Genomic DNA, 19,520 nt, shown 5'->3' with positions numbered 1-19,520 from the left:
AGTCTCACACACAGTTATAGGCAGACAGTCTCACACAGTTATAGGCAGACAGTTACACACACACAGAGTCACAAGCACACAGTCACACATACACAGTTACAGGCAGCATCACACAGTCACACATACACACAGTTACAGGCAGACAGTTAGACACACACACACACAGTTACAGGCATGCAGTCACACACACATACACACACAGTCACAGTCATGCAGTCACAAACACACATACACATACACACAGTTACAGGCAGACAGTTACACACACATACACACAGTTAAAGGCATGCAGTCACACACACACACAGTTACAGGCAGACAGTTACACACACACATACACACAGTTACAGGCAGACAGTTACACACACACATAAACACAGTTACAGGCATACAGTTACACACACACATAAACAGAGTTACAGGCAGAAAGTTACACACACACACACACACAGTTACAGTTAACCCCTAATTAGCAGTAAGCAGCACTAACAGTAAATCCCAATTTCCCATAACCCCCACCCACCCCAGCTAGCAAAATCTATCATTTTAAAATATTTAAATTAATTAATTAAATAAATTGAACCCCTGTGTTAAAAAGTAAATAAAAGTTAACCCTCTGAGGTAAAAAAAAACAATCATATCAAAGTATTGTACTGTGATCTGTATTTTGATCACTGTAGGCAGTGATCAACTGGCAGGGAAGGGGTTCATTTTTATTAGGACTGGGTAAACATTTTTTAAAAACTTTTTAAAGCTTTTTTTTTTACTTTTTTTTAAGTTAACCCCTAGCTAGCCTACTACCAAATTCCCCAATTCCCCATTTTTTTCATGTATTGCACAAATTTGTAACACACCCCAGCTAGCTAAATATATTTTGAAATATTTAAATTAATTAATAAAAAAAAATCAGATGACAGTAAAATGTAGTCCCTGCCAATCGATCACTCTAGTCAGTGATCAATTGGCATGTAAGGGGTTAATTTTATTAAAGCAGGGGAAAGGGGGGGATTCAACTTTAGACTTAATTATTTTTTCCAGTGAGAAGATCACTGCTGATCTATCTCCCTGCACTTCACACTGACCGCGGAAGCACGTGGAGGCAGATCAGAAGTCCCTGCAGCACATGTGCTCGCTCTGACAGCATGTGAGAGCGATCACAGCTGCAGGGACAGCGCTCTCGGGTGCTCCCGGTCTGCCTTGAATACCGAGGCAGACCGGAGGAGCGTTAACCCCGAGTAAATTACGGTAATTTTCCGTCAAGGGTCCTTAATGCAAGGACAACCTTGACGGAAGGGGTTAATATTGTGTAAGTCACATTTGTGCTGCCAAAACAGCCCTGATGTGCAGAGGCATTGACTCCACAAGACCTCTAAATGTGTCCTGTGGTATCTGGCACCAAGACATTAGCAGGTAATCCTACAACTTGTGAGGTGAAGTTTCCATGGATCAGATTTGTTTTCCAGCACATCCCACAAACGCTCAATTGGATAAATATCTGGGGGATTTGGAGGTCCACTTGAACTCTTTGTTATGCTTCTCAAACCATTCCTGAACATTTTTTTTGCAGTGTGGCAGAAGGCCTTATTCTGCTGAACGAGGCCACTGACATTACACCTCATCACACATCTCTATGTAGAGGGTACATGTCAAAGTAACATATAGAGCCAGGACTCAAGGTATCCCAGGAGAACATTCCTGAGAGCATTACACTACGTCCACTGGGCGGTCTTTTTCCCATAGTGTATCCTGCTGCCATCTCTTGGGAGCACGTAAGACCACTGAGAAGTGGCTTACAGTAGTCAAGGCGAAGTGGAATGGACCAACACCTTAGTTGCATCTGGCGTTAAGTAGGGGCGGATGTGCGCAATGTTTTTGAGATGGAAATGACAGGATTTGGCGATAGATTGAACATGAGGCTTGAAGGAGAGGTCAGAGTCAAAGAGAACACCTAGGCAGCGAACCTGCATGGTGGAGCTGTTGGTAGCACCCTTGACTTGGAGGGAGACATACACAAGAATAACAACACTTGAGGGAGGAAAGACCAGAATTTCTGTTTTGGTCAAGTTTAGTTTAAGGAAGTGGGCATCCATCCAGTTAGAAATAGCAGAGAGGCAGTCAGAGACACTAGTCAAGAGGGACGGTGAGAGATCAGGAGAGGACAGGTAGATTTGCGTGTCATCTGCATATCAGATTGATCCCACCCATAAGGGCAATACAGAACCGAAATGCTGGCAAGTTCTCCCTGCAAGATAGATACAGCAACATGAAAACTAAGAAAGAATGGTTTCATGAAAGCTAAGGTTATAGAGGGTCTGAAGAAGGAGAGTGTTTTATAGTAGTCTCATGCTCAGTATTACAGTCAAGAAGAATTCAAAAAGAGTAAGGACTTTTTTTATTTAGCTGTAAAGAAATTGGAATTCATCCTGGTTAGGGCTGCATCAGTGAATAGCAGAAACCACAAATCAGATTAAAGAGGGTGAAGGAGTGAGATGGAATTTACAAAAATATTCAACTGAGTAGAAGTGGAGAAGGGTTGAATATGTAAGTTATATTTGGAATAAGAATACAAGAAATAATATCTCTCACGTTAGTGAACAAACAAAATTCTACCACCTATCGGCTTTCCTCACCAACCTGCTCAAAGCTATTTCAGCCATATTCTTACGTACTTTTATCCCCAGACATAGCTATCCTATCACCACCAAAACTAACCCCCAGCCAGGCTACACCATTCCCACCTCTCACCATCAATGCCCATACTCCTTCCATTTTTTTATTGCATTTTCAATTACTTTGAATTTGGTTTAAAGCTCTCACAAAAAAAAAAAAATACAATTTAGAATGAAATTCACCCCATAGTTTTATGTAAATTGTTCTCTAAATCGTTTATGAATTTAGTGCACACTAACTCCGTTTTTTTGGCTGGTAAAGGAGGGGAGTTGCAATTTAGGAAATGAACTGAAATGTCTTCAAAGTGGTGCTTATTTAACGATCCCCCGAGAGCATTACCATACAATTGTAAAGGATGATATCTGGAGATTTTCATCTGAAAGATATTTCACTTACGGGCCGGTCTGAGTCTAAGAAAAGGTTAATGCTCATAAAACTGCACTTGGCAGTTACAATTGATTAACAGCATCAATACCCTGGCACACAGATTGAAAGCAGGTGTCCAGTCCAGAGAGTAAGTGCATGCACGCAGATTAGCTGCAAATGGATGTGTCAGCTAATATATAGATGGGCAATGATAGGAATATTGATAGGGATATATCTAGTCCAATCAGTAATTTGGATACCCGTGGGCCCCTTTCGCCTGTGATTTACAAGTCCTTCTTTTCCATTATTTGATAGTGGGAAACAGCTGCAGCATATACTACTGGTGAATAAGTCCCTTTATTAATAGCATCAATATGAGAGGTCGTAAATATCATCCAACATGCAGTATCAATAGCTGACTTCATCCTCCCAGTGCCCTGGAAGACAACGCCAAACATATGTAAATAGAAGCTGTTAGCCTCACTTCATTTAGCCACGAGTTCAATGCAAGTTGAATTATTACTGTAACGTGGTTTGTGTTTAAGTCAGATGTGGATGTGAGAAGGCATGTGCTCTGCTGCTGCTTGAAGAGGATTGTCCTTTTACCACTGCTGTTTTGTAATTTAATTTCTTTATATCATATTTGCCTTATAATTATAGGAGGTGATAGTGCTCAGGATTACCACATTAACAATTAAATGAAAATTAGGCCAACCTACCAACAAAAAGTGAGGTGCAAATTTAAAGGTGCCTCATTAAAGGCAAGGTGGTAATGGTGTCTGGGATGTAGTGAGAAAACCTGGACAAGGTGGACAAAGGTTGAATGGAAGGAGGTAGTATGCAACAGACAAAATAAGAAATAAAGTTATGGATGATGAGAGATTATGTAGAGATTGGGAAGACATATTTAACCCCTTAAGGACAGATGACGGATATATTCCGTCATGATTCCCTTTTATTCCAGAAGTTGTGTCCTTAAGGGGTTAAGGAGCAAGATTAGCAGAGAGAGAGAAATTAAACTGATGCTGGTAAAGAAATAAAGCTTGAAAGATGCTATATAGGTTTATGATCTATTTGTGGGGTAGGCAACCATCGACACTCCAGATGTTGTGGTTTACATCTCCCATAATATTTTTACAGCCATAATGTTGGCAAAGCATCAGGGGAGATGTAATCCATAGCATCCAGAGTGTTGAAGGTTGCTTATGTACCTAGCTATACTAATCAAGTGTTCTGTGAGTGTCTCTAAGGCGTGGGCACAGATCTCAGTGTGGATGGTGCTATTCGCATGGAGCATGCCATATATATAGATTTGACAAATGGAGGTGTGCAATCCCATATCCCAGCAGCTTATTCAGTAAAACCTACACAGCAAGAAGAGACATTAACAGAGATCTGTACAAGAATAAGAGACAGAAACTCTATTTTCTACCAGCTCTATTGCTAACAATGACAATTGGTGTATTTTACAAATGATCTAATCCTGCTCTCTTCTCACCCTAATGTCACTGGCAAGTACCTCCAGGGACATCGTACATACTCATTGTAGTATGGTCAGCCTTGAATACTGCAGTTCACCAGTAAATATATGCCAGTGGCCCAGTCTAAGCCTAAAAGTCTATTAAGCATAGGCCACAAGCCCATAGACAAACCCGCACAGTGCCAAGTGAGCAAAGGACCTGCATAATTCCTATCTCTTGTATTACTCTCGCAGTACTGGGCAAATAGATATCCCAACACACCTCCTGCTATTTTATTATTCAGATAAATTGTGTGAAGCTGTAGCCCACAACCTCTTTGTCAGTCCTCTTATGATAGTGGCCTAAAAGCAATTGCCCCCCTCCTTTTCCTGTCGGGAGTCACTGATTCACTGAGAATGTCAGCTTACCACTCTTAGTCAATCAGCGGTGCCCCCTGCACGGCAGCACTCCGCGCTTCCTGTAACAAAAATTTCAGAAGATGGATGCCACGCGGGGGCAGTCAAGATTGGTACTGGAGGCTATTGTGGTTAAACCATTCGAAAACTGTTTAACCCCTTAAGGTGAAAGTGCGTCTGTAAACATAACTTCAATTAGAGGAAGTTGTTATAGTACCTAAAGGTGTCTAAAACGTTCCATTAAGGGGCTATTCCATCATATGTGTGCAACTTCAGGTCCTGGTGATAACTGCATTTGTACAATAGATGAATCTATGGCCTAAGAGATGTTAAAATACCATGTCTAAATATACTCTAATTCTGTTTCAGGAACCTATTCAACAAATGTGGCGATCCTACATTTTATTATTTATAGTAAACTATAGTAAACTATAGCATTTATATATATAGTTAACTAAATACAAAATGTGAAAAAAAGTAACAAAGCTGAATTTAAATAGTATTTGAATGCATTTTCTAAACTGATTGATGACAATTGGTGAAAAGCAGGCAAAATATCCCAATTACAATCACAATACAGACTATTTTCACAGAAGCATTCGAATGTGCTAACAGATTGTACATGAATGATGGAAGTTGAAGAAGGCGCTAGTTTAACAAATGAGTAATGGATTAATAGACTAGCACTTATGGTAGAGGGTAATGTCATAAATAATTAGAAAAGCATGTTAGGGAAGACGTATGGCTATCACGACTATAGCAAAACTTCAAGGGTCAAACAGGGTCACACGGTCTGAAATCTTAAAGAATAAGAGCAGACACTGTGATTCCTTTCCTCTGTCAAACTATATGTCTATAACAATATGAAGCTAAGTCTGGTCACTCTATTAATGAGGTTCTCAGTGTAGATGTAGGAAGGGTTATGTCTTTAAAGACATTGTAGAGCAAACAGTACAGACAATGAATGGTGCCAAAACGCTGACATCAGTAGGAGATAGAATAGCTGGTCTTCTCCATTCATGCATAATTTCCACAATATTGGCACGAAAACCAGCAAAGTAGAGGGAACATCTGAATTCACCTGCTTCTTGTCAATTAACAATGCCTCATTACCCAAGCCATCCACAAAGCTGATAAGGCTTTATCTAACAGAAAGGCCAGGTCAGTCAATTGACATCAGAGTATAGACATTCAGTGGGCAGTGAAAGGTTAACTCAGTGCTAAATAGCCTTGGACATGTCAGCAAAAATGAACAAAAAGGTGGCTTGGTCGTCAATAGAGGACACTTGCAATTAGTTAATGATTAGGATGGCAGCACTTGGGAATCAATGTTAAAATGAGCCACCTTGTACAAATTTGCATGCATTAAGAAAATCTATACAGTAACAAAAAATAGACTTGTCTGTGATCGTCTGAAAAAGGGAACTTTGTTCTTTATATATCCTTGGTAATATGTGGAGTTTTTTTTCAGATGTTTTGTTTATGATTTTGCTGTTAAGTAGATTACGCTCGTAGTAATCTAGGAAACTATGGAGATAAGTTGTTTTATTATCAATAAAAGAGACAGACAGACAGACAGACATATATAAAGATGGCTAGATACAGACAGATAGACGGACTGACGGACTGACGGACTGACGGACAGATGGACCTGCAGACAGAACGATAAATGCATGCATACATAAATGCATACCGTATGAGGACTCCCAACAGTTGCAATTTTGTTGGGAAAGTTTTGGGGTTCTGTCTTTCATACCTGGGTTGGTTCCATCCCCTGTCCCAATTGAAAAGACTCTCAAAGTATGCACATACTGGCATACACTATTGTAATATAGCGCGATACAACCATTACTCAAATACTCTCAAACAAAGTTTATTTGAAATAGTAAATTCAGGGTTTTGATAATTAGAATTGAAATATTGATTTTATATTTAATGATGTTTTTTGATAATTTTTTAAAATTTTAATCAATAAGATGGATTGTCCTGCCATTTCAGCCTCTTAAACTTTTGCCATGTCTTCTTACCTGAGACAATTACACCAATTGAGGTAGATTTTGGACCCGTATACATTATACAGTATAAACTAACAGAAATGTCTGTCCCAATGAGGGCACAAATTCAAGAATACATGTCTTGCATTGGGTCACATATCTCAATTTGATCCTTAGAAATGTGGTGAGGTCCATCATTTTTAGGAAATTTTAGAGAAAGTGTATGCTTCTGGCTTAGTCAGTAACATCCATTGTATTATCCAAAATGGCAGCATCCTAATGCCAGTATGGTAATGCTTCCCTGTAGATAAGTGATGTAAATACATACAAGGAGCACATTATTAATTCCCATTGCAAACTTTTTAGCAGCCTCTGTGGTGTGTTCCGTGACTTTCTCTAGAGGTTATTAGACATTCTTAATCAAAAGAATTTTGACCGTGTCAGTTTAGATGCCTGAAGAATCTGCGCATAACTGACATCATACACACCTGGAATAAAATGTTACCTGACATGTCTCCATGTTCACTCCATCTTATATTAGCTGCGGTTTGATGTGGGGATCAGCGCGGTCAGAACTGAATCCCAGGGCTCCCTGGTTAGCTGTATGGATGCACAGAAAACTTTGTTAGAGCAGATTTCTTTCTTTAAAAAAAAAAAAAAAAAGAAAATTGTTCAAAGGGAGAGTTGTTTCCACCAGCACTTGTGTCTACAAGTTTTCACTGCTTCAGTCGCTGTCTCCATACCAGTGAGAGCACAATGTAATATTTAATTGTTACTAGAAATCGCTGATATTACATTCAAAATATGTTTTCTGAGGTGGAGGCGTGGAGCTGATGTTTGGTTGTTAATACACAGCCATCTCACAGCTTCTCTGTCCTTATCGAAATCCGAAATAAAATTTTTGAGTAGAAAGATTCATTTTTAAAGGCAAGGGATTCTGTAACCTGTTGTCTCCTGAAATATATGTAGCAGCGATGGAGGTCACATTGATAACTATTTGTTACAAAGAGTCCATATGATGCCAAGTTGGTAAAGTGGAGCAATCACCATGGAAACCAATGCTATATTTCTTTTGATTGCTCTCCATTCAAAACTTTGCCCTTTGCCTGCTCTTTTTAAATAGCCTTCTTTGTGTATCGAACATTTCTCAAATTTTTTTTACATACTTGCCAACTGTCCAGATTTTCTAGGGACAGTACTGCTATATTATTTTCAGGAACGCTGTACTGCATTTTGAAATGTCATTAAAAAAAAATACTTGGACAACTGTCCTTTAAAATGTTATTAAAGCAGTAGAATCTTTTGGCTGGTTTCCAATGTTGATGCTATATTTTGCAGGCCAAAGTGCCTATTGCAACTGTTAGTGAGGAGTGGATGTTTACCTATTACAAACGTTAACCAATACGTAGCCCTAGCAAAAGGGAATTACTGCTGCTAGACTGCTGCTAGTTCAGGGCTCGAGTCCTGCAGGAACGCGTGGGAACGGCGTTCCTGCACTTTTTCCACAGCAGGAACGCAGTTCCCATTACTAGTCCTGCAGGACCCAGGGCTGGCACAAGCGGCTGCCAGAGCAGGGGGAGCACAAATCCGAATCCCCTGCCTCTGACTGGGGACTCGGATTTTTAAACTCACCTCTCCCCCTGCAGTCAGTGGAGTCGTCCGGCCTCTCCTGATGATGTCAGTAGGAGGGGGCGTGACTTTCTCTGCTCTTCTCACAGGACCGCTGGGGAGCAGAGGAAGCCACGCCCCCTCCTCCTGACATCATCAGGAGAGGCCGGACGACTCCACTGACTGCAGGCTGCAGGTTCCAGATCCTGTCCCACCCCTCCTGGCCCAAGGTAAGCCTCAGGGAGGGGGGAAGGCACTTTAGTTTTTTTTGTTTGTTTTTAATCCCTTTCCTGAGTCCCTGTCCATCTCCCCAGTCCCTGTCCCCCTCCCCAGTACCTGTCCCCCTCCCCAGTCCCTGTCCCCCTCCCCAGTCCCTGTCCCCCTCCTCAGTCTCTGTCCCCCTCCCCAGTCCCTGTCCCCCTCCCCAGTCCCTGTCCCCCTCCCCAGTCCCTGTCCCCCTCCCCAGTCCCTGCCCCCCTCCCCAGTCCCTGCCCCCCTCCCAGTCCCTGTCCCCCTCCCCCTCCCCAGTCCCTGCCCCCCTCCTCAGTCCCTGCCCCCCTCCTCAGTCCCTGCCCCCCTCCTCAGTCCCTGTCCCCCTCCTCAGTCCCTGTCCCCCTCCTCAGTCCCTGTCCCCCCCCTCAGTCCCTGTCCCCCTCCTCAGTCCCTGTCCCCCTCCTCAGTCCCTGTCCCCCTCCTCAGTCCCTGTCCCCCTCCTCAGTCCCTGTCCCCCTCCTCAGTCCCTGTCCCCCTCCTCAGTCCCTGTCTCCCTCCTCAGTCCCTGTCTCCCTCCTCAGTCCCTGTCTCCCTCCTCAGTCCCTGTCTCCCTCCTCAGTCCCTGTCTCCCTCCTCAGTCCCTGTCTCTCTCCTCAGTCCCTGTCTCTCTCCTCAGTCCCTGTCTCCCTCCTCAGTCCCTGTCTCCCTCCTCAGTCCCTGTCTCCCTCCTCAGTCCCTGTCTCCCTCCTCAGTCCCTGTCTCCCTCCTCAGTCCCTGTCTCCCTCCTCAGTCCCTTTCCCCAGTCCCTGTCCCCCTCCCCAGTCCCTGTCCCCCTCCCCAGTCCCTGTCCCCCTCCTCAGTCCCTGTCCCCCTATTTAAGGCCCTGTCCCGTTACTCAGTTCCTGCCCCCCCTCCTCAGTGCCTGCCCCCCTCCTCAGTGCCTGTCCCCCTCCTCAGTCCCTGTCCCCCTCCTCAGTCCCTGTCCCCCTCCTCAGTCCCTGTCCCCCTCCTCAGTCCCTGCCCCCCTCCTCAGTCCCTGCCCCCCTCCTCAGTCCCTGCCCCCCTCCTCAAGTCCTGTCCCCTTACTCAGTGCCTGTCTCCCTCCTCAAGTCCTGTCCCCTTACTCAGTGCCTGCCCCCCTCCTCAAGCCCTGTCTTCTTACTCAGGCCCTGTTCCCCTCCTCAGCCCCTGCTCCCTTCATCAGCCCCTGCTCCCTTCATCAGCCCCTGCTCCCTTCATCAGCCCCTGCTCCCTTCATCAGCCCCTGCTCCCTTCATCAGCCCCTGCTCCCTTCATCAGCCCCTGTCCTCTTCCTCAGCCCCTGTCCTCTTCCTCAGCCCATGCCCCCTTCCTCAGCCCATGCCCCCCCTCCTCCTAAGCTCCTGTCCCTCTTCCTCAGCCCTGCCACCTTACTCAGCCCATGGCCCCTTCCTCAACCCATGTCCCCCCCCCTCCTAAGCTCCTGTCCCTTTTCCACAGCACTGTCAACTTACTTAGCCCCTGTCCCCCTCCTCAGCCCCTGTCCACCTTACTCAGCCCCTGTCCACCTTACTCAGCCCAGTGCTCTTACTCAGCCCCTGCATACGAGCACCAGCCCCTGTCCCTCTTCCTCAGCCCCTGTCCCTCTTCCTCAGCCCCTGTCCCTCTTCCTCAGCCCCTGTCCCTCTTCCTCAGCCTCTGTCCCCCTCCTCAGCCCCGTGCCCTTACTCAGCCCCTGCATACAAGCGTATCATTTTTTTTTGGGGGGGGGGGGACGGACGGGAGGGGGAGGGGGCGGGGAGTGGATCTTGGGTGAGTTCCTGCACTTTTTTACCCAGGACTTGACCCCTGTGCTAGTTAAACTTCCTAGTTTAATGAGAGCTTACTGCAGAAGCTACAAAACCTGGGGAACCTGGGGGTAGTTGGCATCAACTACAGAGACTTCAAATGTATACAACTATATCCCACTTGTTTTTGATATTTCTATTGTATAAGAAGATCACCTACAGCGAAGTGATCGTGGGAAGCTGTATACATAAGCTAAGTTTGCTTTAAATTCTTTATCTCTTGGTAGTGCGGATTGTTGTGTTTAAAGGGATATTCATATATACATGCTGCTAGTTAAAGCCAGTCACTAAGTATCAACTATCAGCTCCGATTATTCTTCTGTAGGCGCTTTTAATCAAATGACTCGTTTTCGACTGATTTCCAACTTTCTCGCAGATCGTTACTGGTTGCTGCTAATCCTCAGCCTCTTGCCTCATGGAAATTAACAGCAGCTTACACCCTATACACCCTATACATTCTATAGGAATAATGTATTGTTAGTTTTATGGTATTATGTATTAAATCATATTAAACCATATGAAACAGCAAAAAAATGAAAAGGGTAACGTATGCAAGTGCACGTGCCGTGTGAATGAACAATTCACATAGCAGAAATGAATTGACTATATTGCTATAAAATATATGACTAGTCATATGATAATGTTGGGGATGGGACATAGAATCTCTCTAAAACTGAGCTCCTTGTCTTTCCTCCTCCTAATACGGATCCTTCTCTTTCGCTCTCCCTTCAAGTTAGTGGTATCCACTTTAGTCCATCCCTGCAAGCGCAATGTCTTGGCGTCATACTTGACTCTGGCCTTACCTTTGAGCCTCACATCCAGTATGTTGCCAAATCCTGTAGATTCCATCTTAAAAACATAGTCCGCATCCGGCCCTTTCTTACGCAAGATGCTACCAAGGAGCTCTTCCATGCTCTAGTAATTTCCTGCATGGATTATTCTACACCTCTCCTGATAGGTCTTCCCAAAAGCCATATTGCCCCTCTACAATCTGTAATGAATGCTGCCACCAGACTGATTTTCCTCTCTTGTCGGTCCTCTCACACCAAACCCCTCTGTTAGTCCTTACATTTACTTCCTGTGTCCTATATGAGTCAATTCAAGGTACTAATCCACACCTATAAAGCACTGACTAGCCCCTCCTATATTTCTTCACTGATCCGCAGGTATGTCCCTTCTCGGTCTCTCCACTCTGCCCATAACCTTTTCCTGTCTGCTGCTCGCACCCGTACGGCCAAATCATGCTTTCAGGACTTCTCGCGGGTGGCTCCTTTCCTTTGGAATAGACTGCCTACGACCATCAAGCTCTGCCCTAGTTTTAGAGAGATTGAGCTTCAGGAAGCGGGAGGACAACCTGTCAGATATGGAAGAAAGGCAAGCAGTGACACGTTGCAGGACGATAGGGGAAAGGTCCAGGGAGAAGAGGTATATCTGAGTGTCATCAGTGTACAGGTGGTATTGGAATCCAAATGAGGTAATAAGTTTGCCAACAGAGGCAGTATAAAGAGGAAATAGAAGGGGACCAAGTACAGAGCCTTGAGGGACTCCAACAGAGACAGGACGAAGGGAGGAGGTATCATTAGAAAATGAGACACTGAATGAGCATTGGGAGAGATAGGAGGAAAACCAAGAGAGGACAGTGTCACAGACACTGAGTGGTTGAAGAGTTTGGAGAAAGAGAACATGGTCAACAGTGTCAAAGGCAGCAGAGAGGTCAAGAAGAATTAGTAAAGAGTAGTGCCCTTTTGATTTAGCTGCAATTAGGTTGTCAGTGACTTTAATAAGAGCAGTCTCAGTAGAGTGGAGGGGCAGAAGCCAGACTAAAGAGGGTCAAGGAGAGGGTTGGAATTGAGGAAGCAAGTCAGATGGGTAAAGACAAGTCTTTCCAGAAACTTTCAGGAAAAAGGAAGCAGGGATATGGCACGAAAGTTAGAAGGGGGGAAGGGTCAAGAGATTTTTTTTTTAAGATGGGTTCTACAGTAGCATGTTTAAGGGCAGCAGGGACAACACCAGAAGAGAGAGAGCAAGACAAGGAAGGCACAAGACAAGGAAGACAGGACAAGGACTGTACTGTATGAACGCAACATGAATTTGTAGTGGAGGAAGTCAGACTGGGTGCGTGACTTCCTCCAGCAGCGTTAATCAGAATGGGAGCATCTCTGGTAGCGTGTTGATTTAGTGTGCCATAGTTGGGGGCAGGGCCGGACTGTGTGTGTCTGGGGGTGATGTGTGTGTCTGGGTGCTGTGTGTGTCTGGGGGTGATGTGTGTGTATGGGTGCTGTGTGTCTCTGAAGGTGCTGTGTGTGTCTGGGTGCTGTGTGTCTGGGTGCTGTGTATGTCTGAGTGCTGTGTGTGTCTGGGGGTGCTGTGTGTGAGGGGGTGATGTGTGTGTGAGGGGGCTGTTAGTATGATTTTTTATTTAAATGCAAATATTTTTTTTGTTAATAATTAAAAAAAATAAGTTATATTTCCCCCCTCCCCTCCCTTCCCTTCTTACCTTTAGCCTGGGAGGGGGAGGGGGGGTGCCATTGAAGCAGCCATGCTTCCTTCCCTGGTGATCCAGTGGTGAGAGTGAACTCTAACCTGCAGGCTAGAGTTCACTCTCGCGAGATCTGAGCGTTGCCGCGGCTCAGACCTCGCGAGAGGACCCGGCGGAGCTGCTGGATAGAGCTCCGCCGGTCCTCTCTCCTGCTTCCCTCACTCCTCGCCCCGGGCGGCCACCTTTAACAGTGTCTCTGGGCCAGTGAGGGAGATTTTTGATCTCCCCACCGGCTTATGGGCGCACACAGCGGGGCCGGCGCTCGGGTAGCGCTGGCCCTGCACAGGCTGGCAGGGGAGATCCTGTGATCTCCCCTGCCGGCCTCGGCCCCACGGCCATCGCAGCCCACCGGGCATTTGCCCGGTGTGCCCGATGGCCAGTCCGGGCCTGGTTGGGGGTGTGTTCTCTTCAAGGTGCATGTTTGGAGTGGGGCTGCAGTATCCAGGGCAGAGGTGAGTATAGTGTTATATGAGGAGATAGCCAATGAGGGACAGGAGAAAGTAGGGATGGATAGAAGTTGGGAATCAATATTAGCTGATAGCTACTGGAGGTCAATATAATCCAGGTTTCTTCTTAGTGGAAGGGGGTTAGGTTGAGGGTGATGGGATAGGGGGCTATTGAGAGCAAATGATAAGAGGTGGTGATTTGAGAGAGGAAATAGAGTGTTGCAGAGATTAGAGACTGTACATTCATGAGAGAAAATAAGATTAAGGGTATTGTCAGCTACATGGGTGGGGGACTTAGCCCACTGTGATAGCCCAAGGAAGGAGATAATTGAAAGCAGTTTGGAGGCTACTGAGGACAAGGGTAGGTTAATGGGAATGTTGAAGTCCCCAAGAATTAGGGATGGAATATTAGAGGAGAGGAAGTAGGGAAGCCAAGCAGCAAAGTGGTCAAGGAAGAAGAGAGGGGAAACCAGGGAGACGATAGAGATCTGATACATTATAGAGATGTTAGCAGAGATAGTTTGAAAAGGCAAATTTAATGAAATTCACATGAGGAGAAAGAGAGGGAAGGGGTAGAGGTTTGAAGGAGCAGTGAGAGATAGCAGAAACCCTACACCACCACCTTTGCTTTCAGAGTGTCTATTCCTGTCCTCATAAGGGACATCTCCGAACAAGATGCCCTGACATTTTCCATATTATGCACACAATTTAAAAGATATTAACTTACCTTCATGCAGTGTATATACAACTTCATCAAGTATATCTATTACAATTTAATCAAAGATGCACATTTTTTAAATATATTTGATAGTGGTGAGAAGCACACTGTAACTCTAATGGTGGCAAACTGTGTATTACAGTCTAGCTGTACACCTACGTCTGCCAAGTAATCAGCTCTTATGGCACAGGAGATACTAATGGACAAAGAATACAGCCTGGAGTACAACAGTGCAAAGTAATAAAAAGGTCCAATGGTACGGTCATAACATGCCTATATGTCTAATATTAATTAGAATGAGTATAATGAGGGGTAAAAGTGCACGTTTTTTACATAAGGAGTTGTAGATGTGTAAAATAGTTTCCAAACAGAGTTAGAACTGATTTTAATACAGTGGGGTACAGGGAGATTTAGGAGAGTAATTGCTTGACTGAATGAGAAACACAAATACAAATACAAAGATGCAACTTCATAGTTAGGAAGTGGCTTTATTCAGCTTTAAAAAATAAAAAAAAATTTTTAGTGTTTTATTTCCGAAATATCATATATTTGTCATTTTCGACAAGAGTTCTCCAGGCATCCCTGGCACTGAAAGGATTAAACAGAATGTAATGCAATCCTACTTTTATTTTAACCTGTCTTTGAATTATTATTTTTTTTATCTTTTTTAATCTCCTCTTGCACACAGTCCATTTGAATAAGGAGATAGGGTCCCATCTTTTCCATCAGCTTCCAATGTTTGACTTGCCAGTAATAACACTTGGGATGAAATTGTACACGCATCGTGCTAATTTAGTAATTATTGACAAGGTGAAGAACAGGAAATGATGGCAAACACAAAGAACATTTAAGAAGGAATGAAAGAATAGATCCTCATATCAATTCTAAATAATGGTTCAAAAAAAAATCAAGATCATTTAATGTTTTGAGACCAACCTCAAGCTCCATTTTTCATTTCTCAAGCACATTTATAATTTATGTTTTGTAATAGTCCCAAATATTTTTTGGACAGAACAGAATGTTTGAGAATCTTCAAAGAGAGAATTAAAGTCAAACATGGCACACACATTAGAGAAAGTGTGATAGGGAGTGGAGATCTGTCATGAACTGTGCTGTAGAGGACTGTATGGTGACCCTTTACCAAATTTAATTCATACATTTTTCTCATTATTATTTTGTATTTAGAACTCCCCAGAGTGTGCAGTTAACTGTCTTATTGAAAATCTTTCTGATTAAACTAAGTACAATACTTGCTATGGGAAAATATTTAACTCTGTCTGTTACATTTTTTTTTTAAATGAGATGCATAGGTAGTACTTAGGACAAAGCAAACATTGAATGTATATGTACATTATTTAATTCATAAGGTATTGTATTTTCAAAATTTTAGACTGACAGCACAAATACAATGATATAATTTATTGTACAGTAGATGTGACAAAAAAGAGCAGAAACAGTTTTTTTTTTTCTCTGCCAGGTGATTAGAGGCAATGGAGTTATGATAAAAGTAGGTATATTTAATTATATTTTATTGATTTTATGTATTCCTTTATTGAATTATGCATTAACAGTAGAACAAAAGGCCTTGCACAAGTATTCATTATTGCCACAGGAAATCACAATTGCAATTGTTAATAATTAGGGGGAAATGAATGAGTTCGTGATCAAACAACATCAGGATCTTCACATTTAGTGCATAATTCTAAAGTATATAAAGTACTAAAAATAGACCATTCATTTTGAGGTACAGAGACCCAAGCCATTTATAATCCAGCCGTCATTCTAAAGAGGAATTATAAATGTAAAATAGCATAGCATTAATTTATGGTACATGTTTCATTATTTAGGATCTTGCTTAGTGAATGTAATTAGTTTGCTCCATGGTTCTGATATTCATGTAAAATATGTTTACCACTTGCCTGCTTGGTATTCTGAACAGTTTTAAGCAGGAACTTCCATTAGCTCTTCTGAGCCAGTCCGGGCCTGAAGGGAACCACTAGATTTGATGCCAGACCACCCACTCCCCCCACCCCCAATGTCAGGAGTAAACAGTTTTAGAATGGTTTCACTTCTTACCTGGGGTCTGCTGGGTAATACTCTTTGCCTCCATTACCACCCCTAAGCAGTATCAGCTGATCAATATCTGTCAATAACAAGCCAATGGTAGGCAACCTTCAACACTTCAGGTGCTGTGGACTACATATCCCCTGATGCTTTGCCAGCATTATGGCTGTAAGAGCAATGTGAAGCATGTAGTCCACAACATCTGGAGTGCTGAAGGTTGCCTACCATTGGCTTGTTATTGACAGATATTGATCAGCTGATACTGCTTAGGGGTGGTAATGGAGGCAAAGAGTATTACCCAGCAGACCCCAGGTAAGAAGTGAAACCATTCTAAAACTGTTTACTCCTGACATTGGGGGGGGGGAGTGGGTGGTCTGGCATCAAATCTAGTGGTTCCCTTCAGGCCCGGACTGGCCATCGGGCACACCGGGCAAATGCCCGGTGGGCCGCGGTGGCCAGGGGCCGAGGCCGTCAGGGAGATCACAGGATCTCCCCTGCCGGTCTTTGCAGGGTCGGCACTATCTGAGTGCCGGCCCTGCAGTAGTCCATGGCCGGCCCTGCAGTAGTCCATGGCGGGAGATCAAAGATCTCCCTCACCGGCCCACATGCAGGATATTGCGGCCGCCGGCGGGGGAGGGAGAGGGAGGGAGCCAGCCTGCCAGCAGAGGAACCCGGCGGAGCTCTAACTTGCAGCTCCGCCGGGTTCCTCTCGCGAGATTCGGAGCGTTGCCATGGCAACGCTCCGGATCTCGCGAAAGTGAACTCTAGCCTCACAGGCTAGAGTTCACTCACCATTAAGACCACCAGGGATGGATGCCAGCAACAGGATCTCCCCACCCAGGCTTAAGGTAAGCAGGGAGGGGGGAAATAATCACCCTAGTCACATCAGCCTCACAGACACCCCTAACACTCACAGCACCCTCACTCACACAAACACACACACTGCACCCCTAACACTCACTGCACCCTCACTCACACAAACACACACACTGCACCCCTAACACTCACTGAACCCTCACTCACACAAACACACACATTGCACCCCTGACACTCACTGCACCCTCACTCACACAAACACACACACTGCACCCCTGACACTCACAGCACCCTCACTCACACACTCACACACACTGCACCCCTGACACTCACTGCACATCTAACACTCAAAGCACCCTCACACACACACTCACACACACTGCACCCCTGACACTCACTGCACCCTCACACTCACTGCACACACACACACTGCACCCCTAACACTCACAGCACACACACACTGCACCGCTAACACTCACAGCACAAACACACTGCACCCCTAACACTCTCAGCACCCTCACTCACACATGCACACACACTGCACCCCTGACACTCACTGCACCCTCACTCACACACTCACACTCCACCCCTGACACACACAGTAACCTCACTCACACACACTGCACCCCTGACACTCACAGCACCCTCACTCACTCACACTGCACCCCTGTCACTCACAGCACACACTGCACACCTGACATTCACAGCACCCTCACACACACACTGCACCCCTGACACGCACAGCACACACACACTGCACCCCTGACACTCACAGCACACACACACTGCACCTCTGACACTCACAGCACCCTCACTAGCACACACATACACACACACATACACACACACACTGCACCCCTGACACTCACAGCACCCTCACTCACACACACTGCACCCCTGACACTCACAGAACCCTCACACATACACTGCATCCCTGACACACACAGCTTCCTCACACGCACTTAGTACCCTCACGCAAACACAGCACACACTCACACACTGCACCTCTCTCGCACACACACTACACCCCTTACACACACACACGCACACACTGCACAATATGCTTTCCTAGCATTTTTGTCTCCTGGTTTTCCAACTATGGAGACACCAGAGACATATTTCAAGCAAACACAGTGCAAGCATGTTTTTGAATTTGCTTGCGCTGTGCAGAACAAATACAGGGTCTTTTTCTCCTGCCAGAGCTCTTCAGCAGAGCTCTGCGCATGGTCTACCCTGGAAGAGCATTGAACCAACATGCTCACTTTGTGATGGGGCGTGCTTGTCATCGGTGATGACAAAACACACCCTATCTGGCCCCGCCCCCTTTTTAGTGGGCCGCTGTAATTAAAAAACGCCCGGGCCGAATTTTTTTCCCAGTCCAGCCCTGGTTCCCTTAAATAATCACATATAAACATATAAAGCCAAAGAAATATAGAATAAAACAGACATAAAACTATGCGAATGGTCATCATCAGTGCTTAGATATACTGTGTCCTATGTGATACTACGTATTCCAAAGGGTAATGTTTTCCTCAGCATCCAACAACAAAATGTCTTGGGTATTGAGTAGCAGCTACATGGTATGCTGTTTGGATGTGTGACCCAAAATGGTGAACCTAATAAATTCACAGTGTATGAGAAAGATGGATGGATGGACAGACACACAGGTAGATAGATAGATAGATAGATAGATATAAAAAATAAACTAAAACAGCTTGCTTCTGTTTATTAATGAAAGGACATTGATAGAACATGTACCGAATATCATGTACAGATAAACAATTAAATGCAAATATGGAAGTTACCCCTTGCAGCTTATTTCATATCACAGAGTTACAGTACAGCGCGCACACATTTATATATCAAGTTCTAATGACAGTAAAAAAGAGCTTAACATTGATGCTTATATCTCATCTGTGCAGACCCAGTCAGGGGACTTTTAGTAATGAAAAATGTGCTGAATATTCATTATGAAAATGCAGAGAAAAATGGCAAACAGCATCCTGTGATGTGCATTCTACAGCACATACACATTATATACAGACTAGTGACACAGAATATAGAGACTGTAAGAGGTGTGTGATGTGCAAAACTCTCTAAAACCATTTTTACTCGTTTGTTTTAGACGTTTTTTTCCCTGAAGCTTTCATTAGTCAACATCCTGTATCAAGTAGACAGTTTAAAGAAGATCGCTAAAGCATCCTGGAGGAATTTTCTTTAGAGAGACGCAGAAACGGAGACACATATAATGATCTAGCTGAAAATAGATCCCTTGGAGATTCAAGAAGTTCTACCTTTGTTTCCAGCAGTATGATCATAAATGGGAAGAAAATCTATTATTTTGCCGAAAATAGAGGGAGATAAAAACAAACAAACGTATTTCT

This window comes from Pelobates fuscus, chromosome 3, assembly GCF_036172605.1.
Source record: "Pelobates fuscus isolate aPelFus1 chromosome 3, aPelFus1.pri, whole genome shotgun sequence".
Classification (NCBI taxonomy): Eukaryota; Metazoa; Chordata; class Amphibia; order Anura; family Pelobatidae; genus Pelobates; species Pelobates fuscus.
Note: the sequence above shows the minus strand (reverse complement) of the source record.